The sequence below is a fragment of the Chiloscyllium plagiosum genome, unplaced genomic scaffold (genome assembly GCF_037043375.1).
Source record: "Chiloscyllium plagiosum isolate Xiang-an unplaced genomic scaffold, Cpla_swu_hap1 HiC_scaffold_9, whole genome shotgun sequence".
Taxonomy (NCBI): domain Eukaryota; kingdom Metazoa; phylum Chordata; class Chondrichthyes; order Orectolobiformes; family Hemiscylliidae; genus Chiloscyllium; species Chiloscyllium plagiosum.
The window spans coordinates 111,688,160-111,713,115 of NW_028270147.1; the positions used below are offsets into that span (position 1 = coordinate 111,688,160).

Consider the following 24,956-nt stretch of genomic DNA (forward strand, 5'->3'; position numbering starts at 1 on the left):
GCAGTCTTCACTAGATGGTCTCTAGTCTGTCTACTAACATTTGTGTTATCTACCTCGTCCAGCACTCCCAGCAACAGGGCATCCCGCACACACAAACGGGTTAGCCTCTGAACCCCTTCCTTAATCGTTGTCCAAGTTCCTTCCAAGGGGGGCCAATCGGACGGGAAGGGATACTGTTCGGCCACTGCCCTGGCATACATCCCAAATAGGGTCCCCATACTGCGATCTATTACCATATCCTTGGCTTGGTTGTGGTACCCCAGGTCTATGGCAGCATCCTTTGCTAATCCACCAAACTTGGGAGCATCCTGATAGTCTACCTGCACTTGTTGCCCCCCTTCCTCGAGGAGCCGAATTAGCCATAGCTCTAACGGCTCCCCAGGATTACGTCGGGTTTTCTGGGTGATAAACAGCACCTCATCGGTAGTGAAGTCTTCCGTTAATTCAGAGAATTCTGCGGGAGGCTGAGCCCGCGGTAATTCATGCATAATTGCCTCCCCTTGTTCATTCCGTATAGGGTTTCCTTTCTCATCTAACATTACCTCCCGTTGCACTGGGAGACGTCTCTGAACCTGCTTTCTCCTAACCACTGGTTTAGCTTGGAGTACGGGTGGGTCCTCTTCGTACTGATCATCTAAATCTCCCCAAATGTTCCCATCCCAATGATCGATATCCCACCGATCCCCGTTATTTAACTGGGCTACAAACGCCCGTACTTGTACCGGGTCCGGGGTTCGAGGGACCTTCCTTTTCTCTTTCCGTTTCTTAGCAGACAAATACATAATAGTTCGTCCTGCTAGTTCAGTTAATGCTGTCAATTCAGCTTTTAACTTCATAATTTCCTGCCTCAACATAGAGGCATCTCCCGAACTGAGTCCCTGCTCATGTTTCAGGAGGGCTAATTCTGCTTCAGCTTTTTGGCGCTTGTCTGACTGTTGTCTACAAGCCGCCGCACAGGCCCACATCCTCCGCTGTACCCCAGGCAATGGGTTCTTCGGCAGGACTGGGATCCTCTCAAGGGTGGACAGCAGCGACCCTGGGGTTCCTACGCCCTCGGCCTCCCAGTCCTCCGGTCGCCCCCCACCATTTCTCAAACAAACTGCCACGCCATGCCACGGCCCATGCCATCCCGGGACGGTCAGGACCTCCACAGTTTGTTCCTCTGGTTTCTTAGCCTTTTTCCAAAACATTGTTCTGTATCAAAATCTTTCCTCAATTGCGATTGATCCTGCCGGCTACGCCAAAATGTTTTAAAAAATTCTCAAGGTCAAGGACCAGGCTCGCAGGAAAGTAGTCTGACACAGAACAAACAGCCAAGAGGCGAGTCTGCTAGAATATAGTTTTATTCCCCGCAGTGTCCCCACCACCAGTCTCGTACTTACAACGGGTCTGGCTTATACTCACTCTACATGTTACCAAAACTGGGAGCCGTCAGTTCTCGTAGAGCGGTTGCCAACAACCCACGCTCGGCGGTTAAACGTAACCCCGGAGCAGACTCTACCGAACTGGAGACTTCTCCAGTTGATATACCCTTTTCCAGATATAAACATTCATGTGAACAGCAGAGCAAGGCTAAAAAACACATTCCATTCTGGTTACATACAGATAAGAAGATTCACACGGGAAGGTGTATAACAAGATTCACACGGGACTAAGCGACACCTTCCATTTTCGGTTAGATTCACACATGTATTGGGACACAATTTTAACCCTTTCACCACAGTCCTGGACCTTGGAATGTGCCAGTCTGCAACACTCAGTCAGGGTCAACTCCTTCAGCTGGAAGATCAACAGGTTTCGGACCACCCAGAGAGCGTCCTTCACCGAGTTGATGATCCTCCAGGCACAGTTGATGTTCGTCTCGGTGTGCGTCCCGGGGAACAGGCCGTAGAGCACAGAGTCCCACATCACGGCGCTGCTCGGGACGAACCTCGACAAACACTACTGCATTCCTCTCCAGACGTCTTCTGCATAGGCACATTCCAGAAGGAGGTGTGTGACAGTCTCGTCCCCCCCGCAGCCGCTTCGAGGGCAGCGTGCGGTGCGGCTGAGAGTCCGGGTGTGCATAAAGGATCTCACAGGCAGAGCCCTTCTCACCACCAGCCAAGCCATGTCTTGGTGCTTGTTGGAAAGTTCTGGCGATGAGGCAGATGGCTTTGACAGTCTGCTAAGGGAATCGCTCGATAGGATCCACCCTCTCCTTTTCCCGAAGGGTCTCAAGGACACTACGTGCTGACCACTTCCTGATGGACTTGTGGTCAAAGGTGTTTTTCTTCATAAACTTCTCCACGAAGGACAGGTGATACGGAACGGTCCAACTACTCGGAGCGTTCCGCGGCAGCGAGGCCAGGCCCATCCTTCGCAACACCAGGGCCAGGTCGAACCTCAGTACGTAGTGACACTTGGTGTTTGCGTACCGGGGATCCACGCACAGCTTGATGCAGCCACACACAAAGGTGGCCATCAGGGTGAGGGTGGCTTTGGGTGTATTTTTACCCCCGTTGCCCAGATCTTTGTACAGCAAGTCTCTTCGGACCCGGTCCATCTTTGACCTCCATATAAACTGGAAGATGGCCCAGGTGACTGCAACGGCACAGGTTCTGGGAATAGGCCAGACCTGTGCCACGTATAATAGCAATGACAGTGCCTCACACCTGATGACCAGGTTTTTTCCCGCAATGGAGAGCGACCGTAGCTTCCATCTGCCCAGTTTCTGCCTCACTTTGCTGATACGCTCCTCCCAAGACTTGGCGCACACCCCAGCCCCTCCAAACCAAATACCCAACACCTTCAGGTTGTCGGTCCTGACGGTGAAGGGGATCGAGGATTGGTCAGCCCAGTTCCCGAAGAGCATGGCCTCGCTCTTGTCTCGGTTTACCTTGGCCCCTGAGGCCCATTCGAACTGGTCACATATGCGCATGAGTCTGCGCACGGACAGCGGATCCGAGCAGAAAACGGCGACGTCATCCATGTACAGGGAGGCCTTAACCTTCAGGCCCCCGCTGCCAGGAATAGTCACCCCTCTCAGGCTCGCATCCTTCCTGATGGACTCGGCAAATGGCTCTATGCAGCACACAAACAAGGCAGGAGAGAGAGGGCAGCCCTGCCTGACTCCAGATCTGACTGGGAAGCTATCTGATTCCCACCCGTTGATTGAGACTGCACTGACAATGTTGGTGTACAGCAGTCTGATACAATTGCAAATTCCCTCCCCAAAGCCCATTTTGGAGAGAACATCTCTCATATACCTGTGTGATATCCTGTCAAAGGCTTTCTCCTGGTCCAGGCTGATCAGACAGGTGTCCAACCCTCTGTCCTGCACGTAGGCGATCGTATCCCTGAGGAGTGCGAGACTCTCAGAGATCTTCCTGCCCGGCACAGCACAGGTTTGGTCAGGGTGAATCACCGACCCCAGAGCAGACCTGACCCGGTTGGCGATTACCTTTGACAGAATTTTGTAATCCGCATTCAACAGTGAGATTGGTCTCCAACTTTTGAGTTCCTCCCTCTCCCCCTTCCACTTGTAGATGAGGGTGATGATGCCTTTCCTCATGGATTCACTCATGGTACCTGCCCGAAGCATACTGACATACACCTCCAGCAGGTCCAAGACAAATGCCTTAGCGACACCTACAGGCAGCACAGTGACACTCACACTCAGTGCGATACCTACAGGCAGTACAGAATAGCACACACACACTCAGAGCCACTTCCAGGCAACATTGACTAACATAAACACTCCGAACGTCAGACAGCACTGAGTAACATGCTCACACTCCATGCTGCCTGGAGGTGTCTCTCTGAATAACACACCCACACTCGGAGTGACATCTCCAGGCAGCATTATGTAGTACACTCGCACTCAGAGAGACACAGCCTGCAGTGACAGAGCTTGGCCTAAGATCATTTCAGGTACTATCCAGCATGCAGCAGAGAGTGCACAGTGCAATCCCAGCAACTGGGCCTGGACCAACAGAGTGAAGGGGAATGCCTGAGATTGGAATCATTGAGTCCCAACAGATTTCAGTTTCTGTTCTGTTTGGAATCTTGTAACCTCCACAGATTCAGATCGAAGAGATCATTTGAAAATGATTGATGATTGGCTGTCAGTCTATACGACAACAGATGCCGTATTGATTGACAGGCCAAGCAGCCAATTGTGACAATGTCATGCGGAAATGCAGCCAATCAGCTGAACGGAGTGGTCCATTTCCAAAACACACAGAGGTGAATCTTCTTCACCTTTACTCCCTTTTCCAGATTGACATTAACAGAAAACAGTCAGCAATTAACAGCCCAGACAGAGGAGGTTGCTCAAATTCACAGCCAGAATGGAGCTTGAGGAAATCACTTGTGGAGATTTTCTCAATAACATGAGAATCTTGTCCCTTTAAACAGTGATAAAACCTTAAATTGGAGCTGGTGGCTGAGCAGGAAGGAGATCTGGTTTACTGAAGCAGAAACTTCTGAGGTTCACATTGTTTTGTACAGCTGACAATCTTCAGCAACTTGAAGAGATTTTACTTGACATCACAAATCACCCCTGTTCCAATCAAACACTCACCGGACAAGAACAGCATGAGGTTTGACACACTGTAAAGGTCTCTCGACACTGTCCCAATGACGTGCCTGAACTCCTGAACCTCAGAAATGCCTCTGAGGAGTTCTGAAAAGGAAAAGAATTGAAATTTAATGCTCACAATGATCTTTGCCCTGCCAGCTCAGCCCTGTCCTATTTAAAGTTGTGTCTCCTCTGTGGACTGTCTCAAACACTGTACACACATTCTGATCTCCTGATGCTGTTTTGCTGAGGGGAGAGGGGAGGGTTGTGTGGGTGAGGGCACAGGAGAAGCGAGCGTTGGACTCCCAGTCAGACCCAGAGAGGGTCAGCAGGCTGCTGACACTGTAGGTGCTGTCCGAAGCTCGCAGGTAGTTGCTGGTCTGAACCCCGTCCGAAATGACTGCACCATCCTTCTTCCACTGCACCTCCAGCTCATCGGGATAGAAGTGATTGGCAAGGCACACCAGGGTGGCAGTGCCCTTGGCATCTACCTGCTCTGGGGAGGGGGGCAGCAGGGTCAGCTTGGGCTGAGAGTTATCACGGCCTGAAAGACAAGAAAATCAATTTTAATCCCTGCCAGTTTCAACTTTCAGAATATTCACTGGGAAAACATTTGAACATTTGTAGCCAATACCTAACAAACCCGACGAAAGAACAGACATTGTTTAAATTGCTTCTTGGGATGTGAGTGTCACTGGCAGGGCCAGCATTTATTGCCCATCCCTAATTGCCCCTGAGAAGGTGATGGTGAAAGAGAAGGGACAGTTTGGACCATAATTTAGGAAATGAATGTGGGCAGCTAGAAGGGTGATCAGTGGGGGAGCATTTCAGTGACAGGGATCAGAACTCAGTGAGATTGAGAGGAGGGATGGAAATGGAGAACAATGGAGCAAGTGTAAAAGTTTTCATTTGGGAGTGACATATTTTACTAAACTGTGCGGTGCTTTGGTAAAAGGGGACTGGACCAGCGACATGATAGGAAATCAGTGTCAGGGCAGTAGGATCCCTCAAAGGAGGAGACAGAGATCATTCAGAATCTGTTCCCACAAGGAGTAAGGGTGGGACTTCCAAATCTAGACTTTCAGCCTGGGATGTCAAAAGGCAGCCAGAGTAGGGCAGACCAAACAGGGAAGGTGATGTTGGTTATCTGGAGTTCAAACCTGCAGAAAGCTGAGAGGAGGATAGAAAATGCAGGAGTGACATTGAACAGGACCTGAGGAAAGCAAAGAGCTGACAGGATGAAATGGAATAATAGAATTTACAATACAGAAGGAGGCTATTCAACCCATCATGTCTGTGCTGGCTCTAGAAAGAGCCATCCAGCTAGTTCCACTCTCCAGTCCGATCTCTGTTGCTCTCTAACTTTATTCATTTGCAATATGCACGTTGAAACCTCCAACAGAATCCACCTCCACCATCCTGTCAGGTAGCATGTTCCAAATCCTAACAACTCCCTCATCTCACTCCAAGCTGCCTTGTTGACCATCTTGAAATTGTTGCCTCTAGTTACAGACATACCAACTCATGGAAACAAAATATCCTCCTTAACCCTGTCAAAAATTGTTCAAAACAGTGAACAACTCTATAAGATCACCTCTTAATCTTCTCTGCTCAGAGGGGAATAAGCCCAATCTCTCTAAACTTTCCTTGTATCTAAAATCACTCATTCCTGGTATCATTTCGATAAAACTCCTTTCACCTGTCTCCAGGGTTTTAATATGGCTCTTTAAATAAGGTGTTCATAACTGAACACAATCTTCCAAATCTGGTCTGATCAGTGATCTGTAGAGGTGTAGCATTGCTTCCTTGCTTTTTTACTCTGTGCTGTATTTTAAAACCCAAGGATTCTGTAAGTTTATAACTAAAAATACAATAAGGGGTTAGAAGATGAAATATGAAGGTTTGCCAGCCAGTAATATAAAAGAAGATTGCAAGACTGTATTTTTGTCGAAATATAAAAGCTAAGAGGAAGGCAAGACTGGATGTTGAACTGCTGGAAAATGAGGCTGGAGAAGTACTAATGGGGAACAAGGAAATGGCAGAGGATCTGAATAGTGACTTTACATTAGTCTTCACAATAGAAGACACCAGTAGTATACTAGAACTTAAAGAGATTCAGGGGCAGAGATGAGAGTAATGGTGATCACTGAGGAGAAGTTGCTGGAGAAGCTGAAAGTTCTGAGATGGATAAATCAGCCGGACTGGATAGACTACACCCCAGAGTTTGAAGAAGATAGCTGAGCAGATTGTGGAAGCATTGGTGGTGATCTTTCAGGAATCACTGGAGTTGGAGAGTTCAAGAGGACTGTAAAATGGCTAATGTAAAGCCCCTGTTTCAGAAAGGAGGGAGGCAGAAGATGGGAAATTATAAGCTGGTCAGTCTGACCTCAGTCTTTAGTCAGATTGTAGACTTCAGTTTAAGGATGAGATTGCAGGGGGGTTGGAAGTGCATGGTCAAGTCGGGCTGTGTCAGCATGGCTTCATCAAGGGGTGGCCTGACAAATCTGTTTGAATTCTTGGAGGAAGGAATGAACAAGTTAGATAAAGGAGAGCCTGTGGACGTGATCTATTTGGATTTACAGACAGCCTTTGACAATGTGCCATACAGGAGGCTACTAAAGAAGAGAAGAGCCCATGGTGTTAGGGGCAAGGTCTTGGCATGGATAGAAGGTTGGCCACCTGGCAGAAGGCAGAGAGTGGGATAAAGGGATCTTTTTCAGGATGGCAACCGGTGACTAGTGTGGTTCTGCAAAGGTCCGTGCTGGGACTACAGCTATTCACCAAAAATGAATGATTCATTAATGATCTGGATGAAGTATCTGAGGACATTGTTGCTCAATCTGCAGGTAACCCAAAGATAAGTGGAGGGACAGGTCGTGTTGAGGAAGTGGAGAAGCTGAAGAAGGAGTTGATCAGGCTCAAAGAGTGGACAAAGAAGTGGCAGATGGAATACAGTGTGGGAAAGTGTGAGCTTATGCACTTTAGTAAGAAGGATAAAGGCATAGACTGTTTTTTAAATGAGGAAAGGATTCACAAATCTGAATCACAAAGGTACTGAGGAGTCATAATCAGGTTTTTCTTAACATTACCATGTAGGTTCAGTTGGCAGTTAGGAGCACAAATACAATGTCAGCATTCATTTCCAGAAGGCTAGAACATGCGGCACGGTGGCTCAGTGGTTAGCACTGCTGCCTCACAGCGCCGGGGACCCGGGTTCGATTCCTGTCTCGGGCAACTGTCTGTGTGGAGTTTGCACATTCTCCTCGTGTCTGCGTGGGTTTCCTCCGGGTGCTCCGGTTTCCTCCCACAGTCCAAAGAGTGCAGGTTAGGTGAATTGGCCATGATAAATTGCCCGTCGTGCTATGTGCATTAGTCAGGGATAAATATAGGGGAAAGGGTCTGGATGGGTTGCTCTTCAGAGGGTCGGTGTAGACTTATTGGGCTGAAGGGCCTGTTTCCGTAGTGTAGGGAATCTAATCACAAGGAAAGAGGTGTACTGCTGAAGCCATATAAGGTCAGAACACAATTCATGTATTGTAAGCAGTTTTGGGCCCTGTATATAAGGAAGAATGTGCAGGCATTGGAGGGTGTACAGAAGAGTTTTACAAGAATGATCTTGGGGATGAAGGGCTATCATATGAGGAACAGTTGAGGACTTGATGGAGTTTAGAAGGATGAAGGGAATCTCATTAAAACTTACAGAACACTGAGAGACCTGTCTCGAGTGGATGTGGAGAAGATGTTTCCAACAGGGGAAGAGACCGGAACCTGACGGCACAGCCTCAGAGTGAAGGGAAGACCCTTTTGAACTAAGATAAGGAGGAATTCCATCCGCCATAGGGTTGTGAATCTGTGGAACTCACTGCAGAAGGCTAGGGAGGCCATGTCATTGAGCGTACTTCAAACAGAGGTAGCTAGGATCTGAATGCTTCCCACCATGAGTGGAGGAAGTGTGGTCAGTGACAGCAGTTGGAGATCCAGGTTTCGGAGCTTGACCAGCAGCTGGTGTCAGTGTGGAGCGTCCATGAGGCTGAGAGCTCCGTGGAGAAACGTTTCTAGATGTGGTCACTCTGCAGCTTCAGAGTATGCAGGGAGAGAGGGAATGGGGAAGCAGCAGACAGTCCAAAAGGACCAGGCAGCTAGTACAGGAATCCCCTGAGTGCATCCCATTGTCCAACCAGGATTCAGTTTGGAATCCTGATGAGAATGATGGTACATCTGGGGAGTGCAGCCAGAGATAAGTCCACGGCACCACGGGGATTTCAGCTGTTCAGGGGGACACAAGGAAGACTCTGAAGAGCGATAGTGAGAGGAGATTCGAGAGCGAGGGCAATCGATAGGTGTTTCTGCAGCTGCAGATGGGAATCCAGGATGGTGTGTTGTCTCCCTGGTGCCAGGGTCAAGGATGTCACTGAACAGCTGCAGAGCACCCTGAGGGGAGAGGGGGAACAGGCAGCAGTCATGGTCCACATCGGTCCCAGTGACAGAGGGAGAAAAGGGATGTGGTCCTGCAGTCAGAATTTAAGGAGCTCGGGAGGGAATTAGCAGCAGGAACTATAATGTAGGAATCTCCGGATTACTCCCAGTGCCCCACACAAGTGAGAAGAGGAACGGGAGGGTAACACAGGTGAATGTGGGGCTTGAAAGAGGATCCAGAAGGGAGGTCTTCAGATTCTTGGGACATTGGGACTGGGTCTTGGGGAGATGGGACCTGGACAGACCAGACAGTGTTGCTCCTGAACAGAGCTGGCACTGAGCTCCTTTGGAATGATTTACTAGTGCTGTTGGAGAGAATTTAAACTAACTTGGCAGGACTGTGGGAGCCAGGGGGAATATCAGAGAGGAACACCAAGGTCCACAGAATTCTCAGTGCAGTCAATAAGTCACCACCCAGTGGGAAGGATGTGAAGGAATACAAATGCAAGAAATTTACAGAGACCTGAAAGTGTGATAGAGTCGTTTTAATGTGGGGGAAAGGGGGGATTTAATTTCTGAATATAGACTGGGGTAGTAGCAGTGTAACAGGCAGAGAGGGGCCAGAGTTGTGAGAGTGTGTTCAGGTGAAGTTTCAGGTGGCATCGTGGACAGTAAAGAAGGCTGTGTCAGAGTATAATGGGATCTTGACCAACTGGGCCAGTGGGCTGAGGAATGGCAGATGGAGTTTAATTCAGATAAATGTGAGTGCTGTATTTTGGTATGACACAGGAGATGGGTGAGATCCTAAACAAATATTTCAGGTCAGTATTTATTGTGGAGAAGGGCATGAAAACTCAGGATTTTTGAAAAATAGTGATGTCTTGAAAAGAGTCCACATACAAATGAGGAGATGCTAAAGGTCATATAAAGGTCAATAAATCCCAAGGACCTGATCAGGTGTATCCCAGAACATTTTGGGAAATGAGGGAAAAGATTGTTGAGCCCCTGACTGAGATATTTTCATCATTGACAAGCATAGGTAAGGTGCTGGAGAACCAGAGAGGTTGGCTAATGTTATGCCATTATTGAAGAAAGGCTGTAAGGAAAAGCCAGGGAACTATAGACCAGTGAGCCTGATGTCAGTGCTGGGTAAGATGTTGGAGTGGATTCTGAGGGACAGGATTTATATCCATTTAGATAATCAGTGTGGTTTTGTACATGGAAAATTATGTCTCCCTAATTTGATTGAGGAGGTGACAAGGAAGATTGATGAAGGCAGAACAGTAGACATTGTCTATATGGAGGAGAAAGTGAGGTCTGCAGATGCTGGAGATCAGAGCTGAAAATGTGTTGCTGGAAAAGCGCAGCAGGTCAGGCAGCATCCAGGGAACAGGAGAATCGACGTTTTGGGCATAAGCCCTTCTTCAGGGACCTTCTTTCATTGTCTATATGGACTTGAGAAAGTGTTTGACAAGGTTCCACATGAGAAACTGGTTTGTAAAGTTAGACCACATGGGATCCAGGGGGAGCTAGCTATTTGAGTAAAAAATTGGCTTGAAGATAGGAAACAGAGAGTGGTGGTAAAGTGTTGCTTTTCAGACTGGATAGAGAGGTAGGTAGAACAATACAGCGCAGAACGGGCTCTTCAGCCCTCGATGTTGCACCGACCTATGAACCAATCTAAGCTCATGCTCTATGTTATCCCATCATCATCCATGTACTTATCCAAGGATTGTTTAAATCTCCCTAATGTGGTTGAGATAACTACATTGGCAGGCAGGACATTCCTTGCCCTTACTACTGTCTGAGTAAAGAACCTGCCTCTGACATTTGTCTTAACTCTATCATCCCTCAATTTATAGTTATGCCCCCTCGTACAAGCTGACATCATCATCTGAGGGAAAGGACTTCACTGTCTACCCTATCTAATCCTCTGATCATCTTGAATGTCTCTATCAAATCCCCTCTTAGCCTTCTTCTTTCCAATGAGAACAGACCCAAGTCTCTCAGCCTTTCCTCATAAGACCTTCCCTCCAGACCAGGCAACGTCCTGGTAAATCTCCTCTGCACCTTTTCCAATGCTTCCACATCCTTCCTGTAATGAGGCGACCAGAACTGTACACAGTATTCCAAGTGCAGCTGCACTAACGTTTTGTATAGTTGCAGCATGACATTATGGCTCTGGAACTCAATCCCTCTCCCAATAAAACTTAACACACACTCTGCCTTCTTAATAGCATTATCAACCTGGGCAGCAACTTTCAGGGATCTATGTAAATGGACTTCAAGATTCCGCTATACATCCACACTACCAAGAATCTTTCCGTTGACCCAGTCCTCTGCCTTCCTGTTATTCTTCCTAAAATGAGTCACCTCATATTTAGCTGCATTGAACTCCATTTGCCACCTCTTAGCCCAATTTTGCAGTTTATCCAAGACCCCCAGCAACGTGCAACATTCTTCCACAATGTCCATCACTCCACCAACTTTAGTGTCATCTGCAAATTTACTAATCTATCCACCTGTGCCTGTGTCCAAGTCATTTATAAAAATGACAAACAGCAGTGGTCCCAAAACAGATCCTTGTGGCACACCACTCGTAAACGGACTCCAGACTAAATATTTTCCATCAACCATCACTCGCTGCCTTCTTTCAGAAAGCCAGTTTCTAATCCAAACTGCTGAATCACCCTCAATCCCAAGCCTCTGCATTTTCTCCAACAGCCTACCATGTGGAACCTTATCAAAGGCTTTACTGAAGTCCAGATACACCATGTCAACTGCTCTACCCTTGTTAACATGCTTGGTCACCTTCTCAAAAACCTCAATGAGGTTTATGACATGACCTGCACTTGACAAAATCATGTTGACTATCTGAAATCAAGTTGTGCTTGCTAGATGGTTATAAATCCTATCTCTTATAATCCTTTCCAAATCTTTTCCTACAATGGATGTAAGGCTCACTGGTCTATAATTACCTGGGTCATCTCTGCTGCCCTTCTTCAACAAGGGCACAACATTCGTAATCCTCCAGTCCTCTGGTACTAAACATGTAGACAATGATGATTCAAAGATCAAAGCCAAAGGCTCCTCCATCTCCTCCACAACTTGCCAGAGAATCCTCGGATAAATCCCATGGGGCCCAAGGGGCTTGTCGACTTTCACTCCATCTAGAATAGGTAACACCTCTTCCCTACTCACCTTGATCCTTTCTCGTCTAATATCTCGTATCTCATTCTTTTCCTCTACAATATTCTCCTTTCCCTGAGTGAAAACCAATGAGAAATATTCATTTAGCACCTCTCTGACCTCCACAGAGTACATACACAACTTCCCAATTCTGTCTTTGACTGGCCCTATTCCTACCCTAGTCAACCTTTTATTCATCACGTACCTATAGAAAGCTTAAGGGTCCTACCTGCTAAGGACTGCTCATGTCTTCTCTTTGCTCTTCTTAACTCTTTCTTTAAATCCTTCCTAATTAGCTAATCTGCTAATCTCTATCACTTCGTCTGAACCATCTTGTCTCATTGTCACAGAAGCCTCTTTCCTTCTGCTTAACAAGAGATGCAATTTCTATAGTAAACCACAGTTCCTTTACCTTATCACTTCCTCCCTGCCTGACAGGGACATACCTATCAAGGACATGCAATATCTGTTCCTGAAGCCAGCTCCACACTTTGATTGGCCCCATCCCCTGCATTTTTCTCCCCCATTCTATGTATCCTAAGTCTTGCCTGATCACATTATAATTGCCCTTGCCCCATCGATAACTCTTGCCCTATGGCATGTATCTATCCCTTTCCATCGATAAACTAAATGTAACTGAATTTTGGTCACTCTCTCCAAAGTGCTTACCTACAACTAAATCAAACACCTGACCTGGTTCATTACCAAGCACCAGATCCACTGTGGCCTCCCGTCTTGTCAGCCCTTCGACATACTGTGTCAGGAAACCCTCCTGCACACATTCGACAAAACCTGATCCATCCGACATACTTGATCAGATTACTCAGTATGGAAACAGGCCCTCCAGCCCAACAATCCACACCGACCCTCCGAAGAGCAACCCACCCAGACCCACTCCCCTACATTTACCCCTTCACCTAACATTACAGGCTATCCAGCATGGCCAACTCACCTAACCTGCACATTTTTTGGATTGTGGGAGGAAACCTGAGCACCCGGACGAAACCTATGCAGACACGGGGAGAATGTGCAAACTTCACACAGACAGTTGCCCGAGGCGGGAACTGAACCCTGGTCTCTGGCGCTGTGAGGCTGCAGTGCTAATCACTGTGCCACCATGCCGCCCAGTGCCGAGTTATAGCATTTCCAGTCAATGTTGGAGAAAAGTCTCCATAATGATCACCCTGTTCCTTTCACTCCTAGCCAGAATCATTTTGTCAATCCTCTCCTCCACCTCCATGAAACTCTGCAGAGGCCAATAAAAAACTCCCAGGAGTGTGACCTCTTCTGTACCTGTTTCTAACCTCAGCCCATACTACCTCGTCAAAAATTCTTTCAGCCACCATTATGCTGTCCTTGACTAACAAAGCCACACCTCCCCCTCTTTTAACATCTTGCCTGTTCTTAACGAAAGATCTAAACCTTGGTACTTGCAATATTCCTGACCCTGTTCTATCCATGTCTCTGAAATGGCCACAACATCAAAGCACCAGGTACCTATCCATGCTGCAAGCTCACCTAACTTATTTCGGATACTTCTGGCATTGAAGTAGACACACATCAAACCAGCTTGCTATCTGCCAGCACATTCCTGTGACCATGAAATTCTGTCCATGCCCTCCCTACTCTTATCCTCCTGTGCACTGGAACGACACCTCAGGTTCCCATCCCCCTGCTGCGCTGGTTTAAACCCACCCAAATAGCACCAGCAAATTTCCCAGCCAGGATATTAGTACCCCTCTGGTTCAAGTGATGACCGTCCTGTTTGTAGAGGTCCCACCTTCCTCAGAATGAGCCCCAAGGGAGGGAGTACTTGAAACCCTCCCTCCTGCACCATCCCTGCAGCCACGTGTTCAACTGATATCTCCCTCTATTCCTTGCCTTGCTATCATGTGGTCCGGGCAACAAACCAGAGAAAACAACTGTGTTTGTTTTAACTCTCAGCTTCCACCCTAGCCCCCTGAAATCCTGCCTTACATCCCTATCCCTCTTTCTGCCTATGTCGTTGGTACCTATGTGAAGCATGACTTGGGGCTGGGCACACTCTCCCTTCAGGACCCCAAAGACAGGATCCGAGATATCCTGGCACTTGGGAGGCAACGCACCAACCGTGAGTCTCGTTCTCAGTGGAGATCTGTGAAATGAGGAAGCTGGAGAAATCTACATTCATCCTGTATGGTTGGAGGGTTCTTAGATGGAAGATGAGGCGCTCTTCCTCCTCGTTGGAGGGTTCCGAGGCGGAAGTTGAGATGCTGGAGGCAGAGCGCCTCATCTTCTGCCTAGGAATCCTCCAACCCTCCAAGGGTGGCACGGTGGCACAGTGGTTAGCACTGCTGCCTCACAGTGCCAGAGACCCGGGTTCAATTCCCGCCTCAGGCGACTGACTGTGTGGAGTTTGCATGTTCTCCCCATGTCTGCGTGGGTTTCCTCCGGGTGCTCCGGTTTCCTCCCACAATTCAAAGATGTGCAGGTCAGGTGAATTGGCCATGCTAAATTGCCTGTAGTGTTAGGTAAGGGGTAAATGTAGGGGTATGGGTGGGTTGCGCTTCGGCGGGGCGGTGTGGACTTGTTGGGCCGTAGGGCATGTTTCCACACTGTAATGTAATCTAATCTAATCTAATCTAACCAGGAGGAAGAGCGCCTCATCTTCCGCCTAGGAACCCTCCAACCACACGGGATGAATGTAGATTTCTCCAGCTTCCTCATTTCCCCTCCCCCAACATTATCTCAGTCCCAGTCCCTGGATTCAGCACTGCCCTCTTGACCTGCAATCCTCTTCCCGATCTTTCCGCCCCCACCCCCTCTCCGGCCTATCACCCTCACCCTCACCTCCTTCCACCTCTCGTATTCCCGGCGCCCGTCCCCCAAATTCCCTCACCTCTACCTTTAATCTCAGCCTGCTTGGCACACCAGCCTAATTCCTGAAGAAGGGCTTATGCCCGAAACGTCGATTCTCCTGCTCCTCGGATGCTGCCTGGTCTGCTGCGCTTTTCCAGCACCACACTTTTCAAAAAGAATTGGTGCTTCGTCCATTGCTTTTCGTCATTTAAGTAAATGATTTGGGTGTGAACATCGGAGTAATGTTAAGTTTGTAAATGACACCAAAACTGGTGCAACAGTGGATAGTGACGAAGATGATCTCAGGGTACAGCGGGACCTTGATCACATGGGGCAATGGGCAGAGGTGTGGCAAATGGAGTTCAGTTTAGATAAATGTGAGATGTTGCATTTTGGAAAGACAAACCAGGGCAGGAGTTATACAGTTAATGGTAGGGCCCTGTGGAATGTTGCTGAACATAAAGACCTCAAGGTGCAGGTGCATTATTCCTTGAAGGTGGAGTCTCAGGGAGACAGGGTGATGAAGAAGGTGTTGGGTACACTTGCCTTTATTGGTCACTGCACGAAGTATCAGAGTTGGGACATCAGGTTGCAGCTGGACAGGAGACTGGTGAGGCCACTTTGGGAACAATGTGAACAATTCCTCATCCAGCGATAGGAAGGATGTTGTTAAATTTAAAAAGCTGTGGAAAAGATTTACCAGGACATGACCAGGAACTGGAGGGTTTGAGCTACAGGAAAAGGCTGAATAGACTGGGGCTATTTTCCCTGGAGCATTGGAGGCTGAGGATTGACATTATACATGTTTATAAAATAATGAGGGGCATGGACAGGATGTAACTCCAAGGTATTTTCCTTCAGTAAGGGAGTCCAAAACAAGACGGTATGGGTTTAAAGTGAGAAGCAAAAGATTCAAAAGGGACCTGAGGGGTAACTTGTCACACAGAGGGTGGTATGTGTATGGATTGAGCTGCCAGAGAAAGTATTGGAGGCAGATACAATTACAGCATTTAAAACACATTGGGATGGGTACATGGATAGGAGGGTTTCGAGGGATGTAAGCCAAATGCTGGCAAATGGGATGAGGTCAGTTTAGGATATCTGGTTAGTATGGACAAGTTGAACTGAAAGGTCTGTTTCCACGCTGTATGACTCCAGAACTATGAGAGGCTGGAAAAGCTGGGACTTTTTACCCTGAAGCAGAAGGTTCTGAGGAGTGACCTTACAGAGGTTTAGAAAATCATGAGAGACATAGATGATGTGAAGAATTCAAGAAGGAGGTGAATGTTTTGTAGCGATGGCAAAAATATTCCCAAAGATCATTCAGGGATGAGGAACATCAGTTATGAAGATTAATTGGAGAATTTGGGACTGTCTTCTTTGGAGAAGGCTGAGAGGAGATTTGTTCGAGGAATTCAAAACCAGGAGGGGCCTGGACAGAGTAAATAGGGAGAAAATGTTCCCAGTTGAGAAAGGATTGAGACCGAGAGACCACAGATTGAAAGTGATTGGGAAAAGTAACAAAAGTGAGATGGGGAACAACATGTTCAGCCAGTGAGTGGTTAAGGTGTGGAATGCACTGCCTGAGAGTGTGGTGGAGGCAGCTTCAATTGAAACATTCCGAAGGGAATGAGACTGTTATTTGAAAAGGAACAATGTGCAGGGTGACAGGGAGAAGGCAGAAGGAACTCAGTGAATTGCTCATTCAGAGAGCCAGTACAGACAGGATGAGCAGAATGGCCTCCTTGTGCACTGTAACAATTCTGTGATTGTGTGATTGAGCAGAGTTAAAGCTGGGGGAGGTGGGAGCTCGGTGTCTCACTGTGCTGCTGCTGCTGCTGCTGCTGCTGAGGTCAGTGAGATCAGAGACTGGGACAGGGAGCCAGAGCTCACATCAAACTCTGCCGGTGTCTGTCACACTGAGACCGGCAGGAGGCTACTCACTGATTTCACTCCATGCTGCAGGAATGGGACCACAGGCTGCAAATGGACAGAGCTCCTCCACACGGTGAGTAAAACTAACTGACTTAGATCTTGCTGCTTAAAGGGGGCAATGGAACTAAAGAAATACAGCTGGACACCCTGTTAGACACAGTGCTCCTCAATCAACCATTTCATTCACTGCAGCTCCCCACTGACACCTTCAACAATTCAGCATTTGTGTTTTAGAAATTGTGTTTAGAAATTGAAAGGGTTAATAACAGAGGATTGAGGTTTACTTACTCAGTCTGAGCTTGGTTCCTTTACCAAACATAAGAGTAGCTGTTATACTACATACAGTAATAGTCAGCGACATCCTCATTCTGAACGTTGCTGATTGTCAGGGTGAAACTGGTCCCATATCCTCTGCCAGTGAATCACTCGGAGACTCCTGTGTTTCGAGTTGTTGTTTCATAGATCAGGAGAGAGGGTTTCTGACCTTCTCACTGCTGGTACCAGTTAACCCACTTGCTAACAGATTGACTGGCCGTACAGGTGATGGTTGCGGTCTGGCCCAGTCCCACTGACAGCACCGGGGGAGACCGGCTCATGATGATGTCCCCACTGATACCTGAGGGATCAGAGAGAAACACAGTGAAGTCAGAACTGTCACAGAAAGAGCCTGTCAAATGAGAGATTGTTGGAGACACTGAGCTTTCCTCTGGTTTCAGCATTTTCCCTTCAATCACAAGTCAGTGGAATTGGAGTGAAATGGAGAGCAGCTAAAGATTCAAGGTGGAAGGAGAGAGATTTGTACCTGCGACGCAGAATTCCAGGGGCCAGATCAGTTAGATGTGTGAAATCATGGTGTGTGCTCCTGTCCCTGGGCCTGGTTCCTGATAAACTCTCCCTTCACTGGGCTCTGCTTTATAAAGCTGCAGCCTGTGAGAGTCTGACTGGGTGTTCCTCAGTATGAAAATGGCGTCAGACAGAGAGAGCCACGTCAGCCCCTCACACTTCCTCTTCTCTCTCTCTCTCTCTGTCACAGAGAATCATTGATGTGAACAACACTGAATGAGGCCATTTGGCCCATTGTGTCTGTATTGGTCGACAAAAATATCTAAACACTGCTCCAATGTCATGAGAGTTTGTGACTCAACCAGCCTTTCAGGTAGTGAGTTCCAGACTCCTACCACCCTCTGAGCGAAAACATTTCTCAATTCTCTTCTCAGGGTCTACCTCAACTGAACCTGAACTCACTTGAGTTGAGAAGGATGAGAGGAGGTCTGACTGCAATGTATAACATTCTAACAGGGCTGGACAGACTTGATGCTGGAAGGAGGTTTCCCAAGGTTGGGGAGTCTGGAACCAGGGGACACAGTCTCGGGGGGTACAGGGTAGACCTTTCGGACTGAGATGAGGAAACATTTCTTCACTCAGAGGATGGTCAACCTGTGGAATTCTGTTCAAGTTGTTGAGGACAAAGGACTGAATATGTTCAAGAAAAAGACAGAGGTAATTGTTTTGCATTTTAACAACATCAAGGGGTATGGGAAGATGATAGGAATATGGCATTAAGACAGAGGAACATCCATGGACATATTGAATGACAGAGATACTCAAAGGGCCGAATGGCCTATTCCTACTCTGAGTTTCTGTGTCTCTATGTTGGTGTTACCTTCAATCTCTGCCCCTTGGTCTTGTTCCCTCTACTCATGGAAAAGGTGCCTTCCTACCAATCCTATCTCTGCATCTCATAATCTTACAGCCCTCTGTCAGGTCCCCTCTCAATCTTCACTGCTCCAAGGAAAACAATTCCAGTCTTTCTAATCTTTCCTCATCGCTCAGACCCTCCAGGCCAGGCAGCGTCCTGGTAAATCTCCTCTGTACCCTCTCTAGTACAATCACATCCTTCCCAGAATGTGATGTCCAGAACGTGTCTCGCTCTCTCTCTATCACTGTCTCTCTGTCTCTCATCTGCCATGTCTTTCTCTCTACATCTCTCTCCCACTCTTAATCTCTCTCATATTCTATCTCTCCCACTCTGTCTCATAGCCACTCTCTCTAACTCTCTTTTGCTTCTTCACTCTGTCTCACAATCTCCATTTCTTCACCTCTCACTGTTTCCCTCATTCACTCCCTCACTCCCTCCAATTGTGATCTGCCCCTCTCTATTCCTTCCTCTTTTACTCTTCCTCCCTCTCTTCCGTCTCTACAGTCTCCCTCTCTCTCTCTCTCCTGCACTCTGTCTCAAATCCTACTCTTGTCTCTCTCCCTCTCTCACTCACAATCCAACCCTTCTATCCTGATTCCTTTCACTCTTAGTCTCACACTCTCTTTCTCTTTCTGTTTCTCTCTTTCTCTTTCTCCATCCCTCTCAGTAACACATTATTTCTCTCTCTCTATCCCTCAACCTCACCATCTCTACCTCCCTCTACCTCTCACTCACTCGCTTCACACATCTCACACTGTCCCAGACACTCCTCATTCTCTATTTCTCACCTTCTCACACACACCCTCTCCCTCTATCTCTGTCACTGACTCTCTTCTCTCTCTTTTCCACAGTCTGCCAGGTGGCAATATTTAAGTGCAGGGTGAATCCCCCTCTACTTTGCCTCATGAGTGGATGTTAACCATTGACCCCAGAGGCATGTCTTCTCCTGGAGTAAGGCTCCATTTCCCACACTGAGCAGGCTTTAGCCTCTCTCAGGAAGATGGACAGATTCTTGTCAAATGAAGGGCAGTTCTGTGCTGTTGGCCTATTCTCACTGGGGACTGGTTTGGACACAAATCTCATTCCATGAAGGCCCAGCAGAGAGAGGAGATCCTCAAGCCATCAGTGTGAACTGGAGGGACAGGACAGGCTCTGACCAACTGACCCATCCTGTCCATGCACAACATGTTCCAATCCTTTCCTCTGTCCTTCCCCTTCCATGATCAGTCTCCAGGTCAGGGTGTTTCACTGGGATGAGAGCTGGATAATCACATAGTTATAACAGAATGGAACTCAGCCCCATACCCACCATGGTGTCCATGACCCACTGGACTCTCCAAAAGGGACCAGTAAACATGGAACTCCTTCCACTGGACAGTCTGCTAATAAATATGGACCACCCTGCAATAGACACTATCAAACATGGGCATCCTTCCCACTGGACCCTCCAATAGAAGCCAGCAAACTGGGACTTCCTTCCCAATGGACAGTCCAATGGAGACCAGTAAACATGGACGTCCATACCATTGGATCATCCAATTGATACCAGTAAACATGGGCCTCCTTTCTACCGGATGTTCCAACAGATAACAGGAACCATGGGCCTCCTTCCCCCTGTACCTTCCAATAGAGACCACTAGATATGTGCCTCATTCCCGCGGGAAGTTCCAACTGAGATCAATAAACATGGGGCTTCTTCCCATTATACTTTCCAGTATCTCAGCATTAAACCCCAAATAGGCCTCTGATTTCCATTCCCACAACATTGTCCGCCTCTGCATTACATCAGCCCCTTGAACACAGAAACCTTCATTCCTGCTTTTCCCACTCCATGCTTCCGATGTCCTCTCCCAGCTTCCCCCATCCATACTCCATAAATCCCAACTGTCTGAAATGGAGTGGTCCCTTCCCGGTCTCACATCAAGGAGGAGATGGACAGATTTTTAGTTGGTAATGGGTTAAAGGATGATGGAGAGTGGGCAGGAAAGTGGAGTTGAGGCTGAGATGGGATCATCCATGATTGTATTAAATGGTGGAGCGGGCTCGAGGGGCTGAATTGCCTGCTCCTGCTCCTAGTTCTTATGTTTATCCACCCCCTCCCAATTGCTGCAACTTTGTGAATCATCTTGGAATGTTTTGGACATTGAAGGCGCTATGTGAATTCAAGACCTGTGTGGATTTTATGTGGGGACAGAATTGTGCGGGGGGGGGGGGGGGGGGGGTGGAGGTGATAGCTCCAGCAAGTGAATATCCCGCTGAGAGGCTCGAGCCTTCCATATACAGAATGGGGAAGTGGGGGAGTCAGAATATACTCTCAGGGTCCATGGCACTCTCCCCCAGCAATGTGGTTGGCTCTGAACTGCCCTCTGAGCTGGCCAAGCAAGGCACTTAGTTGTATAAATAGTGATGACGTCTCGACAAAGAAATAAGATGGGACAGACCACCCAGCATCGATCTAAACATCAAAACGACAATGACAGAAATAGCCCTGTCCACCCTGCTCTATCTCCTTACTGACATCTGGGGGCTAAGTGCCAAATTCAGGAGAGCTGTCTCACAGACTAGTCAAGCAACAGCCTGACACAGTCATACTCACAGAATCATACCTTACAGACAATGTCCCAGACACCGCCATCACTGCCCCTGAATGTGTCCTGTCCCACCAGAAGGGCAGACCCAGCAGAGCTGGCAATACAGTGGTGTACAGCCAGGAGGGAGTTACCTTGGGAGTCCTCTCCGCTGACTCCAGACCCCATGGAGTCTCATGACACCAGGTTAAACATGGGTGAGGAAACCTCCTGTTGATCATCACATACCGCCCTCCCTCGGCTGGTGAATCAGTCTCTCTTCCATGTTGAACAGCACATGGCGGAAGCAGTGAGAGTGGTGACAGCACAGAATGTACTCTGGGTGGGGGATTTCAATGCCCACCACTGAGAGTGGCTCAGCAGTAGCACTACTGATCGAGCTGGTCGGGTCCTAAAGGACAAAGCTGTAGGACTGGGCCTGCAGCTGGTAGTGAAGGAAACAACAAGAGGGAAAAATCTACTTGCCCTCAACTTCACCAATCTTGTGGCTTTAGTTGCATCTGTCCTGTATGTGTAAGAGTGACCATCACAGAGTCCTTGTGGAAACAAAGTCTGACCGTCACATTGAGAATACCCTCCATTGTGCTGTGTGGTACTAACACTGTGCTAAATAGGACAGACTTTGAACAGATAGAGCAACTCAAGGCAAGCTCAGAAGTGGTGATGATTGCCAATGATTCCATAATGTTCAGCATCATTCACAACTCCTCAAAAACTGAAGCAGTCCATGATCAGATGCACCAACATGTGGACAATATCCAGGTTTAGTCTGAAAAGCGACATTTCACATTGGTTCCATGCAAGTGCCAGGCCAATAAGAGACAATCCAACCATCACCCCTTGACAGTGAATTGGATTATTATCACTGAATCCCCACTGTCAACATCCAAAAACTCAATTGGCTCACCACGGAAACACAGTGGTTACAAGAGCAAGCTCGAGGCTAGCAATACTGCATCTAGTAACTCACCTCCTGATTCCCCCAAAGCCTGTCGATCATCAACAAGGCACAACTCAGAATTGTGATAGAATACCCCCCATTGTCTGGATGGGTGCAGTTCCAACAACATTCATAGAGTGATGGTGTCATAGAATCACAGACCCTACATCAAACTTGTCCATGCCGACCAGGTTTCCAAACCTGAACGAGTCCCATTTGCCTGTGTTTGGCCCATATCTCTCTAACCTTTCCTATTCATGTCAATCATATCCTATGTCTCCCTTATGCACTCAAAAAACTTGATACTGTTCAGAGCAAAGCAGCCTGCTTGATTGCCATCACATCCACAAAGCAGCCATCTTACCACCATTGACACTTAGTCGCAGCAATGTGTATTATCTGTAAGATACACTGCAGAGATTCACCAAAGATCCTCATACAACACCTTCCAAACCCAAAAATAGAAATTGTAAGAAAAGCTCAAGTATGAAGGGTCACGTGCCCCAAAGCGTTAACTCTGATTTCTCTTCACAGATGCTGCCAGACCTGCTGAGCTTTCCAGCAATTTCTGTTTTTGTCTCTGATTTACAGCAGCTGCAGTTCTTTTGGTACCTTCCAAACACATGAACAGCTCCAGTTAGAAGGACAAGAGCAGCAGATATATGGGAACAGCATGTCTGCAAATTCATCTCCAAGGCACATAACATCCTGACTTGGAAATATATCACTGTTCCATCACTGTAAGTGGATCAAAATCCTGGAATTGCCTCCTTAAGGACATTGTGGGTCAACATACCGTCTGTGATCTATAGCGGTTCAATAAGGCAGCACCTTCTCAAAGGCAACTAGGGATGGGTAGCAAATGCTGACCCAGCCAGTGACGCTCACATCCAATGAGTGAATGTGTAAAACCAAGCGAAGAGTCCCTCAGGAGGGGAGAGGGAATGTTCAAGGTCCTGAACTCCATTCCCCAGCCCAGTCTACCAATGAATGAATGAGATGACAAATGACAGACAGCCTCATGCTGTGGACCCAGGTCTGTAAGAGGGACTGAGAGATCAAGCTGAAAAGGAAAGATTTGCTGGGTTAGGGGGAGATAGATGGAGAGTGAGACTAACTGGGTCACTCACAGGCACAATGGGCTGAATGGCCATCCCCCTGTGCTGTCAGATTCCAGGGAATGCAGACAGTTCACAGTTTTCTCCTGTCTCAGTAACAAACATCCAGCTGCTCCGAACTCCTTCTTTCACTTCCTCTCTTGGTGAAGTTTCAACCTTGCGATCTGACAGTCTTTGCAGTTATTTTTTACACTGGGGCTTTCTGCTGTGGTCAGAATCTCTCATAATAAGTGTCCAATCAGTGACAATCACAGCAGCTAAGAGCAGTCAGGACTGAGGAGCCAGGCTCACTGTGAAACACGTTGGAAAGATCAAAGCCATCCTCTTCAGCTCCCAGCACAAACTCCATCCCTCTCCCTGAGCACTATCTGCTGCTCAACCAGACTCTTTCCAACCTTGGCTTCATTTCTGAGAATGATCTAAGCCTTATATCCCCCATATCACAAAGATCAGCCACTGAAAATCTCAGCCATGTCTTTTGGACTCCAAACGTGACCATTCCAATGTTGTCCTGAACCGTATCATAGCCAGTGCCCATCATAAACTTCAGCTCATCCCAAACTGTGCTGCTTGTATCTGAACTCACACCAAGTCCCATTCTCCCATCCCACACCGTGCTCGCTGACCGACATTTGCTCCTGGTCCAGCAACATCTGATTTTAAAATTCTCATCCTTGTTCTCAACCACCTCCCTGTCCTTCACTCTCCCTGTCCTCCACCCTCCCTCCCCTCAGTCAGTGTGGTCAGCAACCTTAGATATATGGCTTTCTCTGCATTCATCTAAGTTATTGAGAAATATCATAAAAAGCTGAGGTCCCAGCACAGATCCCTGGGAATACTATTATTCACATATTGCTCATTGGAGGAAACACACATCCCCAATTGGTCCCACCTCCCTCTTTCTCACTATAACCCAGCTAATTTTTTTTCTTCAACTCAATCTCCAGTTCCCTATTGAAGACTTGAGTTCACAGCTTGAGCCTGCCCCTAACTTGGTCTCCAATTTGGCATCTTATTCGATCATTGGGAGACAAGCTGCCTAGGCTTGGGGCGTAGAACAGCGAACATAGAATATAAAGCATAGTACATAGAACAGTACAGTAGAGGCCCTTCAGCCCTCGATGTTGTGCCAACCTTTTATCCCACTCTAAGATCAAACTAACCTTCATATCCTACATCTTACTATTATCCATGTGCCTATCCAACAGTCACTTAAATGTCCCTAGTCTATCTGATTCTACTACCACTCTGGCAGTGCATTCCATGCACCCACCACACTCTGTGTAAAGAACCTACCTCCGACGTCTCCCCTAAACCTTCCTTCAATCACCTTAAAATTATGCCCCCTCATGATAGCCATTTCTGCCCTGGGAAAAGTCTCTGGTATCCACTCTATCTATGCCTGTCATCATCTTGTTTACCTCTATCAAGTTACCTCTCATCCTTTTTCACTTCAATGAGAAAAACCCTTGCTCCTTCAACATTTGCTCATAAGACATGGCCTCCAGTCCAGGCAGCATCCTGGTAAATCTCCACTGCACCCTCTCGAAAGCTTCCACATTCTTCCTATAGTGAGGCAACCAGAACTGAACACAATATTCCTAGTGTGGTTTAACCAAGGCTTTATTGGACTGCAGCATAACCTTGCCACTCTTGAACGCAATTCCCCCCA

General features: G+C 47.6%; 1 long non-coding RNA gene across 1 annotated transcript in view; it reads right to left on the reverse strand.

The window, feature by feature from the left end:
- LOC148149253 (uncharacterized) overlaps positions 1-17,794 on the reverse strand; it is a 36,682-nt gene extending 18,888 nt beyond the window's left edge. Inside the window, exons 1-2 of the long non-coding RNA XR_015758080.1 lie at positions 17,742-17,794; positions 17,228-17,555 (exon numbers count right to left, since the gene is read on the reverse strand). This is a non-coding gene — a long non-coding RNA (uncharacterized LOC148149253). The remainder of the gene's footprint in view (positions 1-17,227; positions 17,556-17,741) is intronic.
- Between the last annotated feature and the right edge of the window lie 7,162 nt (positions 17,795-24,956).